Source organism: Canis lupus, chromosome 10 (assembly GCF_011100685.1).
Source record: "Canis lupus familiaris isolate Mischka breed German Shepherd chromosome 10, alternate assembly UU_Cfam_GSD_1.0, whole genome shotgun sequence".
NCBI classification, from domain to species: domain Eukaryota; kingdom Metazoa; phylum Chordata; class Mammalia; order Carnivora; family Canidae; genus Canis; species Canis lupus.
In genome coordinates this window covers 68,920,878-68,936,636 of record NC_049231.1, presented here as the reverse complement: position 1 = coordinate 68,936,636, position 15,759 = coordinate 68,920,878, and the positions used below count along the sequence as shown (strand labels likewise).

At 49.1% G+C, this 15,759-nt stretch overlaps 1 protein-coding gene across 3 annotated transcripts in view; it reads right to left on the bottom strand.

Annotated features, from left to right (window-relative positions):
• ARHGAP25 (Rho GTPase activating protein 25) overlaps window positions 1–15,759 on the bottom strand; it is a 92,236-nt gene that overhangs the window by 51,575 nt on the left and 24,902 nt on the right. The gene's annotated exons all lie outside the window — the stretch shown is intronic.

Sequence of the window (15,759 nt, the reverse complement as noted above, 5' to 3'; positions counted from 1 at the left end):
GAATTTTATCTTAGATCTTGCTCCTCAGCTAACTACTGTCTTCATGATTTTCCACCTATAGCTCAAAGAACAGCCACTCTGAGGCTAGTCACGTACTCTGAGGCTGTGTACATGATCTGCAGGGATGATAGGAGGGTCTTGGCAGGAATACAACAGGAGGAAGGAATTTGAAGAACTGTGTACAGCTCTGTGTCTCTCTAGGTCAGAGACCATAACTTGTGAAAGCTCCTAACTGTCCTAGAAAGAGGCCAGATAGTAGACAGAGAAGAAAAAGAATGGTTTGCACCCACAATCTTTGGAGAAATTGGAGGACTGGGGCATTCTGACAAGTTCAAAAGGGCTCTCTTTCCTCTCAATAGCTTCAGCATAGCCTAGGCCAGCGTGACCATTCACCTAACGTGGTCTCAGACCTGGGAGGGAAGGCCACCCTCTGAACAGGGCCGTAATGAGGAACCTTCACTTGGCTTCTGGGGTGATGCCACCAAATGACTCCAGCCCAGAAAAGGAGAGAAACAAGCAGATGCCACACTACGGTTATGAAGACTCAGGTCTCCCGAGCCCCCCAGAGACCCAAAGAAATTGTGAGAACCACGATGGGAGAAACTAAAGGTCTCCAAGAGCACTGAAGAAGCCGGATGGGGAAAACAGAAGCCAAAAGGACACTGTAGACTGAAGAGAATTAACTCAGCATGGGACTCGGTTGCCGGGATGTTATTCTGTGGTTAACTGTGAAATTTTTATGCTCTGTTGTGACGAAACCGATGACAAAAACAAAATCTCCTCTAGAAACATCTGTGCATTGTGGAATGGCCTGACAAAGGCAAGAGGAGGGATGAAGATCTTATGTTCTCAGGCCTGGCCACGAGGCACTTGGATGCCCTTGTGACTGGTAGGCAACCACTTGCTCTGCCTGCATACGGTCAAGGCCTCGAGTAACCACCTTTTGTATTCCAGAAATGATACCTTTCACGCATACATCCGCCCAGTGCTTCTTGAGTATTTGTTCTCATCCTCGCTGTGGGTGGTCTGACTATACACACTGGGTCAAGCTGGTGTATGGATAGCTCAGTTCAAGCCTCCATGCTGCTAGAATCCGCCCCAAACACTGGGGAGGTGACAGCTGGGCCTCCAGTGAGCCAGTGACTAAGCAGGGGAGCTTTCTGTCCCACATCAGAAGCATCTCCCACCTTGGCCTTCATCTCTGCTCATCAGTCAGGCCTACCATGAGACGATTCAAATAATCAGGGAAGGAAGCCTGGTGGGCTTTGAGTGTGACTTGTTTTTGGCTAAGTTCCCTTATTAGTTCCTTTGAACAGTCTCTCTTCTTTGTGGGTGTGACTTGTTCCCACATAAAGTAAACAAAGAGATCTGTTACTATTAATGGAGCTGTTTCTCATAATGAAAATAATAACTGTGATAAGCTTCACTTGTGAGCCAGTCACTGCACACTTGAGTGCATGCTCCCAGCCCTGTGGGAAGGAGATCTGAGCCAGGCTGTGGGCTGGAGAGGGGGCTGCAGGCAGACCAGGCAAGGCAGGAAGTCAGAAGGCAGTTGCTAAGCATTTATAGAACACTCTGGGGAAGTGGGAAGTGAGGGCCTCAGTACAGTGAGAAACCCCCCCCCCTTACTTTCGTAGAGAGAGGAAGAAGCCCTAGCACTTGTGCTGTCCAAAGCAGTAGCCCTTGCTGTGAGTGGCCATGTCCACATCGACGCATTAAAATATATCAAATGTAGTCCCTCAGTCACACCAATGGCATCTGAAGTCCTCAGGAGCCCTTTGTGGCTCATGGCCACAGTACTGGACAGTGCAGATAGAGAACATTTCCATCATCACAGAAATTTCTACTGGTCAGCACTTCCTGGAATCTGAGTCTTATCATCACTAAGATGAGACAAAGATGGATGGTAAATGGTGGGGCAGTATGTCATCCAATAGAAAATCAAGCTAGAGGTCCCTGAGAAGAAGTGGCTTCGGGGGGCCGAGTAAGAAACACAGCCTTGATCCGAGAAGTGATATGGAGCCAGTTCACATACCTTGGCAAGGGAGGCCCATGAGAAAATACGGATGAGTTCCATAATAGTACTGTGTGTGCTGAGCTTTAGTCTGCAGTATGGAGGGCACCAGAAAGAGAAGAAGAGACATGGAAGAAGTGCCACATGCCCAGGGGATGCTGTTTGTGCAGTAGAAGTTAGCTACTCTCTGCCCCAAGCTGGAGCAACAGAAAATTCTAGACAGAAGTATCAATAGAGAAGTTAGCTTGGGAAGCATTATCACTTCCTTTCTTCATCTTCCCATCTTCTGACCCCTAACCCCCAAAATAATCCATCACAAAATCTTCTAGGGTCTACTTTTGAGATATTTCTTTTATCTGCTCTCAACTCTGCTTCAGTTTAGATTCTATTCTAGATGGCTCCACATATGTGGGTGAGATGCTGATAGTTCACCCAAAGCTGGGTATTTTCTCAATATGTTGATACGAGCAGTGCGTTAGTCTGGGAACCATGTTTAAATGGATTTGAAAAGGAGTAGAGGGGCCCCTGGGTGGCTCAGCGATTGAGCATCTGCCTTCAGCTCAAGTAGTGATCCCAAGGGTCTTGGGATCGAGTCCCACATCTGGCTTCCCGCAGGGAGCCTGCTTCTCCATCTGCCTGTGTCTCTGCCTTTCTCTTTGTGTCTCTCATGAATAAATAAATAAAATCTTAAAAAAAAAAAGGAAAGGAGTAGAAATTATATGCTTCACCTGCAGAAACCCTCTTCTAAGCTACAAACCCATCCATCCAACTGTCTATAAATACTTCGATGGAATCTCTAGGTCACCATACAGTTAGTGAAAGTACCACCTTCCCCTGCCCACCTCACCGTTCCCTTCGCCTTACACCCACAAGCACGCCCAAACCCACTTCACCTCCACTGGTCTCCATGATGAGCTGTGAGCCATGTCTTCCCAGCCAACCCACCAAAGCAGAAAGCCGCCCCCCTCCACAGTCACCACAATCAACAACGCTCTCTCAGACTCAGCCGTCCTCTCCACACACCCACCTCCCTGCTTTTGTAGGCCCTTCTATCCTCCCCCTGGATTCCCACAGTAGTTCTCTGATGCATCTCTTCTCCTACCAGTGTCACCTCCGGTCCGTGGGTGACATTGTCTACGGCGTGGTCCTTCTAAAACACAAATCTGATCAGGTTACTCTCTTGCCTAAAGCCTCCATGATCCTCGGGCACCTTCATCACTAACAGATGCAGGCTAAACTCCCTCCCAGGGGTTCCCTTCAGTGCTTCCCGCCCCTTCTCCCCAGGCCTACTGCTTCCTCAGGGCAGCACGCTATTGTCTCTGCTGGAATGTTCTCCCCACCCATCCCCACCCACCTCCAATTTGACCTCTTGGAAAGCCCTTGCTTATCCTTCAAGGCTCACTTCAAGCCATATCTCCCATGAGAAGCCGGACTGCAGAAGCCAGAGCCCACCCTGGGCTCTGTTCCCTCTAACGGGGGACATGTCCATCAAAGCACTTCCCATCCTGCCTGGTCCTTTCTCTTACTCTGTCTTCCCTCTCCACATGTGTTCTAAGAAGAAAAAGGGGCTCAGCCTTTGGCCTTGCTCATCCTTATAGCCCCAGAAGCCTGAAAGAGAAGGCTCAGGCTTCTACATATGTAGCCGTAGGTGAGTCATGGTCTATCTCCGAGGGTTGGCTTCCTCCTCCTTAAAGTTGTGATAATGATATGTGCTTTGCAGGCAGCTTGTCTATACAAATGAATAATGATATCTGGGCAGGCCCAAGTGAAGGCTATTATTACTAAAATGGACTCAATTTTATGTTTGATGAGAGAAAAGACGGGAGAGATGAGAGAGAGAAGGGATGAAAAGGAGGGAGAGGGAGGGAGAAAAGGAAAAAGAGAAGATTGGCTGGACATTGTGCAACATTCCAGGTGCCAATCCAGAGGCCTAGTTGGGATGTGGAGTGGAGAAGGATGGAACAGGAGAGGCAGTTGTGAGGGGAACCACCCGACAGGGAGGAGAGGGAGGCAAAGACCTTTGTGAGCCCCGGGCCACCTCGGGTACGGTTGCCTTCTCCATCTGTCCATTTGCTCTACCTTGGCTGAGCGCACAGTGTGTACAGGACCCGTGTCAGGGGACGGGATATAAGATCAACTAGACACAACTCCGTCCCCAAATAGCTCATGGATCTGGGACACTTGTTTGTAAGGGCCAGAGAGGAGGTCAGAGGACAAAGTGGGTTTGAACAGGCAGGGGAATCCAGTCCTGGACCCCGTTAGAGGTCAAGCTGGACCAAGAGCTGTAGACCTCACGAGAGCTCTGGTGTTGACAAGTGGGGCTTGGGAATTAAGAAAGAGATCAGAGGGATGCTTGGGTGGCTCCGGGGTTGAGCATGTGCCTTTGGTTCAGGTCATGATCCCCGGGTCCTGGGATCAAGTCCCATATCAGGCTCCCCACAGGGAGCCTACTTCTCCCTCTGCCTGTGTCTCTCATGAGTAAGTAAATAAAATCTTTTTAAAAAGAAAGAAAGAAAGATAGAAATCAAAGCAAAAGGTGCAAGGGAAAGCCAGGGTATTGGAGTGACGTGAAAGCCTCAGATCTGAAAAGTAACACAACAGATGTGCAGAAACCAAAGAAAAACCTGGGCGCACGGGACAGCAGCACAGGGGGAAGCATTTTTGACTTGAGGCTATGGAGATAAACTGAGATAGGAGATGAAGACATTAACTGTTCTCCTTGGCACTTTAGAGAGAGCTTGCAGCAGGTCTAAACATGGGGGAAAGGAAGTGTAGCAAGAAAATCCATTATCACCAAGTGTTTGGGGCTGGAGCAGGCAGGGGCTGCCGCCTAGAAAGGCAAAATCAGAGGGATAAGGCTGTCATCCTGGGCCAAGCGGAGCCCCAGGGCCAGTTCTGGCCCATTCCACATCCCTGGGCCGGGAGCTGTCCTTGGGAGCACGTGGTCCTTTGAATGGAGAAATAGGTTCCTCTGCCTCTGGATGGGTAGAGGCAGCCACACACCGGGATAACAGCGGAGATGACAGGAGCCCCAGGGGTTTCAGCCCTACTCTCCCTTTCTGCCAAGGCCCCGTGCAGTGCACACTCCTGCAGCCTCCCATGTTCTGCAAGAGGTCACTTAAGGGTGTAAAGCAAGACATTCAAAAGCAAGACATGCTTTAAAGGCATTTTTGAGTCTCTGACCTCGGTGTTCTCTCTCAGGAAGTGTACTTGACTACAAAGGTGGGCTGAAGGCCCCGTGGCCTCCGGGACGAACATCTTTGTGCTCTTATTGCGTGTCTGCAGGTGGTAAGTCGCTAGAGCCATAAAGAGGTTCTTGAGAGCACGAAGGACCGTGTCTTACTCATTTTAGTATCCTGAGCACCCTCATAGGGTCCGGCTCAGAAAAGTCAACTGGGAGGAATGAAGAAGAGAGAGAGAGGTGTGTGTGTGCATGTGTGCCTGAGAGAGAGAGAGAGAGAGAGAGAGTAATGGAGAGAAAATAATGTTGAATAATGTTCAAATAAAAGATTCATAGTGTGAATTTTTAACCAAAAAAACCTAGTCTTTCTCTCTCTTATCTCTTTTATCAACCAATCAGAAAAGTTAATTGGGCATTTCTTATGTGCAGGTCAGAGTGCTGGGTAATAGGTGGGGTTTAAAAAATAGAGGAAACTCTTTAGATGAGTGAACTTGAGTCTTGTGGGGTTTCAAATATTTACTGAGCACCCCGGCATACAAAAATGCATCCCACCATCCACTGTTTCCAACGGCTGTCCCAATCCCAGCCCTATCTCTTGACGACCTCAGCCCCATCACACTCCCCACGTACCGAATGGGATGGAGGGGGGATTCATAATCGGTCATGGATCACGAAGTGCCAGAGGGAAGATTAACATCTAGTCGAGGCTTTCTTTCTGGTAAAATCAGAATGAGTCAAGAGTAGCGCAGATGAAGAAAATGGAACGGAAGCTCAACCATCAGAACGCGGGGTCCCGGGGGGCAGGGAGTTCTCTCTTGTTTCTTCACGAACCTAAATTCACCGCCTAGAAGAGCATCTGGCCAGTTGAAGTTTCCCAACAAATATCTGCTAAGTGAATAAAATAAGCATTTTAGAATGAGACGCAAGTCACTACCGGGTGTTGTACACATGCAACAAATGTTGGCCAGGTTACCCTTTCGTGGGACATCTAGACGGCCTCACACGCGCCCGCTCAAGCAGGGTGGCCGATAGACGATGGTAATCCCTGATCTAATAATGATGCACATCAGTGGGGATATACTTATTGAATATTCTCCGTGTGCCAGCCACAGTGCAAATGCTTCTAAATCTAGGTTCATTTCATGCTAACGGGACGCGCCCTCTCTGTCTCACAGACAAGGTCATCTCCGTCTTAGAGACAAGGAACTGAAGCTCACAGAGGTGAAAGGCTACGCCCCGGTCTTCCTGCTGGAAACCTGATCTCAAAGCCCCGTACACACACCCAGGCTTCATCCCCACGGAGCGGCGTGTAGTCCAGTGGTAACAAGAAGCCCCTAAACTGGGAATCACTGTGTAATATCGCCAGGGTCAGGGAGCACGCGGGAGGTGAAGGGGAGATGGTGCCACCCTTCCTTGGGCAAGGGACCAAAGAGCCTCTTCTCCAAACCCATCACGGGTGACGCCTGCTTCAACCTCTATCCATTTTGCCTCAGTATCACGCATAAACAATCTTGTGCTACGTTTTCCCGCCCACCACAGGCTCTGCAAGCCTCAACGGGTCTCGGAAGGACAATGACAAAAGATGGAACTGAAACCTTGTGCCCATCGCTAAGGCTGTGCTGACACCCTGGCAAGAAAATGGGCATAGCCGGTGGTCCTGCCACGTCTGGCCGGCGTCGGCCCCAGCCCATCAGAGGACACCAAGGGTTCTGCCCAAAGCCCGGTGGGGCGGCAGGGGGAGCTGACCCGGGCACGGCGTGCGGCTGGCGGCTGGCGGCCCACCCAGGCTGAGGACGGGGCTGCGGGGGAGCCGTGCACGGCAGCAGGGCCCGTCCCTCTGTGCGCAGCGTCCCCCCCAGCCTGCACGCCCGCCCACCGCAGGCCGCCTGCCCAGATCCCGACACTGGGAGCTCTGCTCCTGCAGACGGCTGGGTCTTGGCCGTCGGAACCTCCAGGCTCACCTTCTCTGCTCCTCTCTTGTCCCTCTCCAAGGCGAGCTGCCCTCCACGTCAAAGCACCCGCATTCAGGAACGTGGGGACCTTCTCACCTCAAAACCCGGCCCTTAAACCTTAGGAAAACTTCATCCTGTGATTACTCTCCCGGATTTTCCTTTTAATCCTACATGATTTCTAATTTTTTGTATGAAAAACTTTGCCACCGGCAGAAAACAGCAAGCCATAGGGACCGAGGGGCAGGGGGATGGCTCTGTGCCTGTGAAATCAAATCACACGGGCTTCCCCGGACGCTCACTCAGTCATGCCACCCATTTACATCACTTCACTCAAAGAAAATATCTAAAAGCCGTTCTCCCAACGCCTGCCCCCATTCCCAGGAGCTGAGCAGGTTTAATTTTCCCATGTTCTGCAGCTTGTAGAAATGCCCGTCATCGTTTGACAAGTCAGCACTTCAACCCTAGAAGAGCAAATTGTGTTTTGGAAGCCACTTAGGCCAGGTCACTGTCTTTCGCAGGAAGAGGTTTAAAATGTGGTCTCAGTAGCCATATAAAGGGGAGAGAGAGAGGGAGTGAGACAAGCAGGGGGTGGGGGTGTCAGAGAGGGAGAGAGAGAGGGACGGGGGCGGAGACGGGCAAGGGAGGGAGCGAGCCGCTGGCTTCCTGTTTCTGGGCCTCCAAGGCCTCCTGTGCTTACAAACCGAGTCAGGCCAGGGCGCCTTTCCAGGGCCGCCCCTCTGGCGTCCACATCTGGGAGCTTCTGTGTTTCTTAGGAATTTAGAGCCCGGTTGCCTTCTGGGGGTGTGTGTCTCCACCGGTTGCAACACCCGAGGGCCCCTCCCCTCCTCCTATCTTTGCATAACAGGAAGCCTCGTGTAATAACGAGAAGCTTGCAGAATTGTGAGTACTTCCTACTCCAGGCTGCGGGGCTGCCTCTTGCTCAGCACGAGGCGGAGCGCAGTGGGCAGTCGGGGTGCACACGGCCTCGGGGGGCAGCGCGGCTGTGTGGGTGGAAGCCAACGGCCTCCTCGCACATCAGCGACAGGAAGGCCTTGGCGCGGGGTGGCACTGGGGCCCCTTAGCTCCCGGGAGGCCCTGCGTGCTGCTCACGTGGCCGTGCTAGGGCCAGGAGGGCCTTGCAAGGGGCAGTGACCCTTCCATGGTCACTGTTGGTCTTTTTTTTTTTTTTCTAGTGAAGAGGTTCTGCTGAGTCACTGGCATTCATACATAAATAGCACGTTCCAATGCCTGACGGATTCATATTCTACAAGCCCGGATGAGGTCTAGGATCCCAGTGTTTCCCAGCAGCGCCCCAGCCAAGGCCATGCTCAGGACTGGCCGCCGTGGCCAGGTCGAAGGTCACCCATCCTGTTCCCGCAGCCTTCCCCTGCTCTTCAGGAATAGTGATTTTTTGACCTTACGATCCTACTAAGAGTGTGGACGACGAACAGTCCTCGCGGCGGGTTGGGCCTGGCATACGAGCCATGACATGTTTCTCTTATTCTGCAACCTAATAAAAAGATTCCATTAAAAATAGAGGTAGTTAAAAAAAATAGAGGTAATTAGGCTACAGGGGAGAGGGGAGATGATGCCGATAAATTATTAATGAGTTTGCCAGCTGTGATCAGTCAGCGTGGTCAGGAAACAAGATGTTCCTACTCTTTTTTTTTTTAATAATAAATTTTTTATTGGTGTTCAATTTGCCAACATACAGAATAACACCCAGTGCCCATCCCGTCAAGTGCAAGATGTTCCTACTCTTAAAGGTGCGAACATAAGGATGAGGAATAAAATCACATAGCATCCGGGGTTTGCTCTAAAATGTCTCAGCAAAGGAAAGAAAAGAAGAAATAGAAAGGGATGGCTAAATGGGCCAAAATTCCAATAACTGTTTAATTTCAGGATGGATACACACGGAGGTTCATTACACTTACCTTCTAGATCGGTGTTTGAAAAGCGTATGAAATAAAAAAATCTTTTTCCAGATTCTATTAAATTTTTAAAAATACATTCTATGAGGTTTCTTTTTTTTTTTTTTCCCACACATCCACGATTGCCCTGAACTCCAACTTGCTCATTTTCCCAGGCCTGCATTTGCAGACCTGTTAGTTATTCCTCCGAGCCCAGCAGAGTGACACTACGCAGACGTTACACCACACACGGACACATTCTTCCCGGACGGATCCTGCCCCTGCGTTCCCCTGCGCTGTCACTTTATCAGTTAATGAAGGGGAATTGCTGAGGGACTCCTGATGCTCCCAGTTATGGATAGTATTTCCTGTGAAAGTCAACTTTTACCCAAACTGTTCGCGGCGGCGATGGCGTGTGTGCGTTTGTACACGCGTATACGTGCACACACACACCCTTCCCCACGGAGGGAGAGGAGGAAGGGACGGCTGCACCTTGACAGCCGTGGCAAGGAAGGCAAAGAGGCTCCATCTCGTATGACAATCCCTTCCTCCTAGGGGTGACGTCTGGGGCGTCGGAGGCCTGGTACAGCTCAATGGGGGGAAATGGAGTGACTGGATGGGGGTTTGCAATGCCAGACGTGAGACAAAGTGGTAGCCCACAGACTTTCACTGCAGCGCGGTGGGTGGCCCGCTTGACCTTCGCTCCCCCAGCCCCGGGAGAGAGGCAGGCGGCACAGTGCAGGGGAAGGTGTCTCTGGGATGGCACCACGAGACCTGGGTTCAAGTTCCAGCCCAGACACAAACCAACGGTATAATTCTCTAGGCCTTTCTCAGCCTTCATTTCCTCATTTATAAAATCAAAGGATGACAATAAACCACCTTGAATCCATTTCCAACTCTAAATTTTTTTCTGATTAATCCACAACACGTCTTTCAGCCGCTTAATTTGTGCTGTAATCTTATTTTAGGTGCCACGGGTCTAAATTTGTCAATTCAGTTCTATATCACGAACATGGGCCTCAGGACGTCCGCCTGGGGGGCTCAGTGGTTGAGAAACTGCCTTCAGCTCAGGGCGTGACCCCAGGGTCCCAGGATCGAGTCCCACGTCGGGCTCCCTGCGTGGAGCCTGCTTCTCCCTCTGCCTGTGTCTCTGCCTCTCTCTTTCTCTGTGTCTCTCATGAATAAATAAAATCTTAAAAAAAAAAAAAAGAACATGGGCCTCCAAGCAATGCATTTATTTAACGGATTAAGAAAAATAGACTTGGCAAAAGACATATTCTAGGCTGTTTTAATTAAACACAGATGGTTTTGCATGCCCCTGGGTAGAGTGTTTGAGAATTCCACTGTTAGGCTGCAGAAGAGCCCCTGAGAAGTCCCACTGATAATACAGAGTGGGAGGTGCAAAGACAGAAGCCACTGCAACTATTACTCAAGGGTTGACAAGGCAACAGGCTGTGTGGTCGACTTCTTCTGGAGTAATATCTTAGCTCCCAAATATTAGGGAGCCATCATCCTCGGCGTATATCTCCAACTCTAAACCAGACCTCATATATCAAAAACTGCAAACCCATCCGTGCTCTTTCTACCAACAAAAACTTCTAGTGTTTTAGTTAAGGAGATAATAAGGTTAGTGTGTTAAGTTTATTTATAAGGATATTCACTGCAGTACTATTGTTTTAAAAACGTAAACTACTAAATGTCCAACAACATGGAATCAGTTGATTGAAGTATGGGATGCCCATAAAATAAAATATTATATAGACTTGAAGATGATGTTATTGGTTTATAATGACATGGGAAAATGTTGAATGGACATTAAAATTAAAAATTACTTATTCCAAAATAGTACATACAAGGTGACTCCATTTTGTCAAAAAAAAAATACACACGCACACCCACATACACACAGTGTAGCACAGGAAAATCATAAATACAAATGTCCTATAACACAGAAAAAACATGATAGCAAGATTCACACCAGACTGATGTAGGGTTAAAAGTTATTTTCCCCGAGAGGTAGGTGTATGGGTATTTGTTATGTCTTCTCTTTGTTGTCATTTTTCAGTTTTAAAAAAAATTATTTGTAATAGCTCCATGTTACCTTTCTCTTCTATGACCTTCAGGCTGAGTCTCCCACAGTGAAGATTTTAAGACTAAAGTAAGCGAATCGAGAAACAGAAATCAGTAAGGACGATCTGTCCCAGCGTTAGAAAGAATTTAAATTTACACAATCTAAACCAAAGGGAAAGGAAACTCCAAAAGTTTTGAAATAGAGCATTTCGGGGGCCAGTTATGTCATCTCGGGCACCTCACCCTGTCCTGCCTCGTGGGAGAATTTGCCAGCAGGCTACAATATATAAATGATCTTTTTGGAAATATAAAGTAGGTCTAGACATGCTTTATTATCATTAACAGGAAGAGCTTCTGCAGAGCCAGTTGCTCCATATACAGAATGAGGAAGTTTAACTGGCTGCTTGCTAAGGTCCTCCTCGACCCCCAAATTCTTCTACCCCCCCAACCCCCGTTCAACGTTCACCGGGTTGAGGGTCAGAGAGAAGGGCAGCAGGAAGGAGGGATTCATTATTTGGGAAAGAATCAAAGAGAAAGTGCTCCGGGAGGAAGGGCAAGAGTGCAGCATCAGGGAAACCACAGAACCCGAAGGACCGCGTGCTTTGGGGCTAAGCAGGGGCCATCCTTGGGGAGACAGGAAAGGCAGTGGGGATGCCAGAGGGAGCACAAGAGGATGCTCTGAGGGAGCCCAGGGAGGAAGGAGCGCCTCGGGGTGCGGGGGCCCAACCTCCTGGCGCAACAGACTCATTTGCAAACTGCCATTGAAATGACAAAAAGTTCCTTTTGTAAGAAGATGGGAAAATGTGAAATGAAAGTAAAAGAAAGATGCTATACCTGCCTGCTTCTGGGGTGGGAGGAGGGTTTCTGTAAGATGTGGGAGGGCAGGGCTGACCCACCTGCAGTGCAGTGTGAGTGCAGGAAGGGCCACCTGCCTGGGGGGAAGGTCCCAGGAAGGTCCCCTCCGGAGAGGGGAGAGCAGCGCTGGAGATGGGGGACAACGGGGACCCCAGGAGCCCTCTGAAATGCTCAGAGAATAGAAACCTGGCAAGGGGTGTCATTTCCAGCTTACCCCACACGCTGAAAGTCTGGCCAGAGAAAAAGTGGTGGCCCTGTCCTGCCGGCTCTTAAACGGGGTGGTCACTGTACCAGCGAGAGTAGGGGACACTTTTCCAACTACTCTGGGGCTACCAGAAGGAGAAAAAAGGGAAACCTTTCAGAAGGAAAGTTACTCTCCTTACTCTGGATGCTTCTTCTTTTTTTTTTTTTTAAGATTTTATTTATTTATTCATGAAAGACCCAGAGAGAGAGGCAGCAACAGAGGCAGAGGGAGAAGGAGGCTCCCTGCGGAGAGCCTGATGCAGGACTCGATCCCAGGACCCTGGGGTCACGGCCTGAGCCCAAGGCAGACGCTCAACCGCTGAGCTCCCCAAAGGTCCCTCCTGGATGCTTCTTAAAAAGTTACGCTTAAGCTTCTCATAGTGCCCAGCAATTTCCACTTCTAGGAATGAACTCATGAGGAGCGAAAGCACAAACTTTCATGGATGCAAACGTTCCCAGCAGCACTTTTCTTAGTGGTCAGACTGGAAACAACCCAGAGGCCACCAGCGGGGGCTGGATAAGCGCAATCAACACGAAGCAGCCCGTCCAGGCAACGCTACCCAGACGTAGCAAGGAAGGGGAGAGGTCCTCGCGCATCCCACGACACGGTGAGCCTCGGGGACAGCCCGCGGTGGAAGAAACTGAACGCCGGACCCGGCACCTTCCGATCCCCTACGTGAGAGGCCCCGAGCGGCAAGGCTGTAGAGACAGCACAGATCCTGCTTGTCTGGGGCTGCGGTGAGGGCAGGGGAAGGCTGCAAGGGGCAGGAGGGAACTTTCTGGGGTGATGAGGGTGTCTTAAAACGGGCTTATTTATGGTGATTGCTGCACATCACTATAAATTTACCGAAAATCACTGAACTATACACTTACAATGAAAAAATGTTATGGCATTGTACCATAAAAGCTTCTTAGCAAAGTTGTAAAAGGAAAGCTCAAGAACTAGGCATATTTAGTTCCCCCCCAAAACACACACACACAAAACCCACACGGAAGTACGGAAAAGCACAACAGTCTCTGCATAGAAAAATAAGGAATAATTCCTAACTCCTTTTATAGAAATCATTTTAAATAGGCCACAAACTCCACAAAGGTAGAGAGTTGCCTGTTTTGTCAAGCACGTACCCCAAGTGTCTAGAACACCCCAGGAACGTAAGAATACTTCAGCATTGGAAAACCTATCCTAATAGTTTTGTCACTGTTTAGTACGCCAGTCAGTTGGAGAACTAAGAAGCCGCATGTTTTCCAAGGATTGTGAACCTACACTTGATCACGTTCGATATTGATTATTTGCAAAGTCAACGGTCGCCAACAGAAGACTATGTCTTGGGGGGTAAAGACCGTGTATACAGGCGGGGGATTGAAGGCACACTCTGTGTCCCCGAGAAGTCGACTGCCGAAGGGTGGAGGGAAGGCTCCTACATTCTGGGGGGTCAGGTCAGGTGTTGGCGGTCTGGGCTGTGGAGGGAAAAACGACGACGCGCAGGTGAGGCACGTCACAGGAACAGGTAACAATGCAGCAGAGCACTCTCTGCACGTCCACGGTGTCGTCTAACTGAGGGACTGCCCACTGGATGAAAATGTCCACCGTCGTGACATTTTGCAATGTTGGTTAAAAAAAAAAAAAAAAAAAGATATTTCGGGCTTTGTCAGAAGAGATCATTCTACAATTCAGGAAACACAATCAAACGTCAATGCCCATGTCTCGCGTAGAGCTGCTGACTTGTGAGAAATTCTCGCGCTCTTGCTTTGCTGCAGGACGATGTCCTTCCCCGGCGTTTCGAGCCATCTCAGCCCGTGCTTCACAGTCCTTGAGTGAGGCCTTGCAGAGTGCAGAATTTCCCCTGTGACTCTGCTACTGACATCCTGCAGTTCTGTTTCCTCTTCAAAGCTGTCACACTTTATCAGCTGTCTGAAAACAAGATGCTTGGGCGGGGGTGGGGGGCGTGTTTCCCTTTCGTCGCCCGAGGTCCTCACAAAAATGTTAGGATTTGTTTGGTCTGCATCTGCGGGCAACCGTGGTGCACCTGTGCCACCCAAGCTTTCTCGGGGGCGAGACACAGGCCTTTGCCCTGATGTGTCCCTTTGCGGTGGCCTTTGACGGCTCTCGCCGCCTCTACACCAAGTCTCCTGGTACCCGCTAGGAGAACCCCAAGAACATCACACGCTTTCTTTTTCCTTCATCCATGTGTTTGCTTTCAGCCCATGGTCACTGAAGGACAAACGACGCTGTGAGGTTCTGGGTGCAGAAGATGAAGAAGCAGGAAATGCAAATAGACAAACAGGAAGTGAAAGAAGGGGAACCACGAACGGGGGACTCGGTGACTTGACACCATGACATGTGGGATTTGCTCCCAATCCGGAGTCCCTCTGGCCTGGCGCAGCCTCTAGCAGAAAAGACCTTTTCCAGAAGGTCTGGAAAAGTTACTTGTAACGTTTGGGTCGGGTTTGTTCTAAGGCAGTAACTTCACTAAACTCAAGGTAGATGCTTGGACCTAAAACAACTGACATGTCTTATAATACACTGGCACGTGGCACATTTAGAAAAGAAATGGTTAAGATTTTAATGCAGATTTTTTTTTAAAAATGGAAGAAAGGACTTACTTCACGTGCTCAGGAATGAATCATATGTTTCCTCTTCTGTGCTTTAACGCCACCCTCCTCCCACCCCTCTTTCCTGGCATTCCCTTATTGGATCGACTGAGACATGACATGGCTTCACATCGGAGCGAAGTGGGATGGAACTGTACCCAGACCTAAGAGCAGCCCCTGAAAACATATGTTCCTTTGAATATATGGGGAGATGGGAGATGGGGAGATGTTTCAAAAAAAAAAAAAAAAACAAATCGATAAGCATAGTGAGCTACTCAATGAGACATTACAGTCCATTGACCTATAGCATGACTTTGTGACACCAGGGGTGGACGTAGTTTGGGTGGTGGGGGAGTGGGACATGAGTTTCCAGAATATCATTTCTACTTGTGTAATTTTGAGAAAGAGGATCCAGAGTGACATTCTAGACGGTTCGGCCCTAAAAACAGCACGGGCCATTCCAATCTTCCAGCACTCTCCCCTGCGTGATTTAAAAAAAAAAAAAAAAAAAAAAATTTGCTTTGGAAAATGTGACTTTTGTGATCTTTGGGAGGAAGCCTGGAAAGGGTGGGCTGATGGTTCCGAGTGACACAGGAAATCTGTGTTTGTAATGCTTAAGTGTGTGGGTGTGTTCACGTGGGCGGTGCTGGGGAAGCAAAATGAAAGAAAATGTTTGCAGACCTTTGCAGGCAGGAGCTGAATGAGAAACCCAAAGAGCCCATAGCATTTATGAAGCATATTTGGTGTCCACAGAATATCCTGGATTGAGATTGTCAGAAACAACCCTTGACATCGAAAATACAGTCTATAGAAGAAAAATTTGACACTGGACTTCATCAAAATTAAAACCTTTTTCTAAAAACAAAACAAAACAAAACAAAAAGGCCTTTTTCTCTGTGAAAGGCACTAATAGAACGAAAAGCGAGCCACAGATTGGGATGA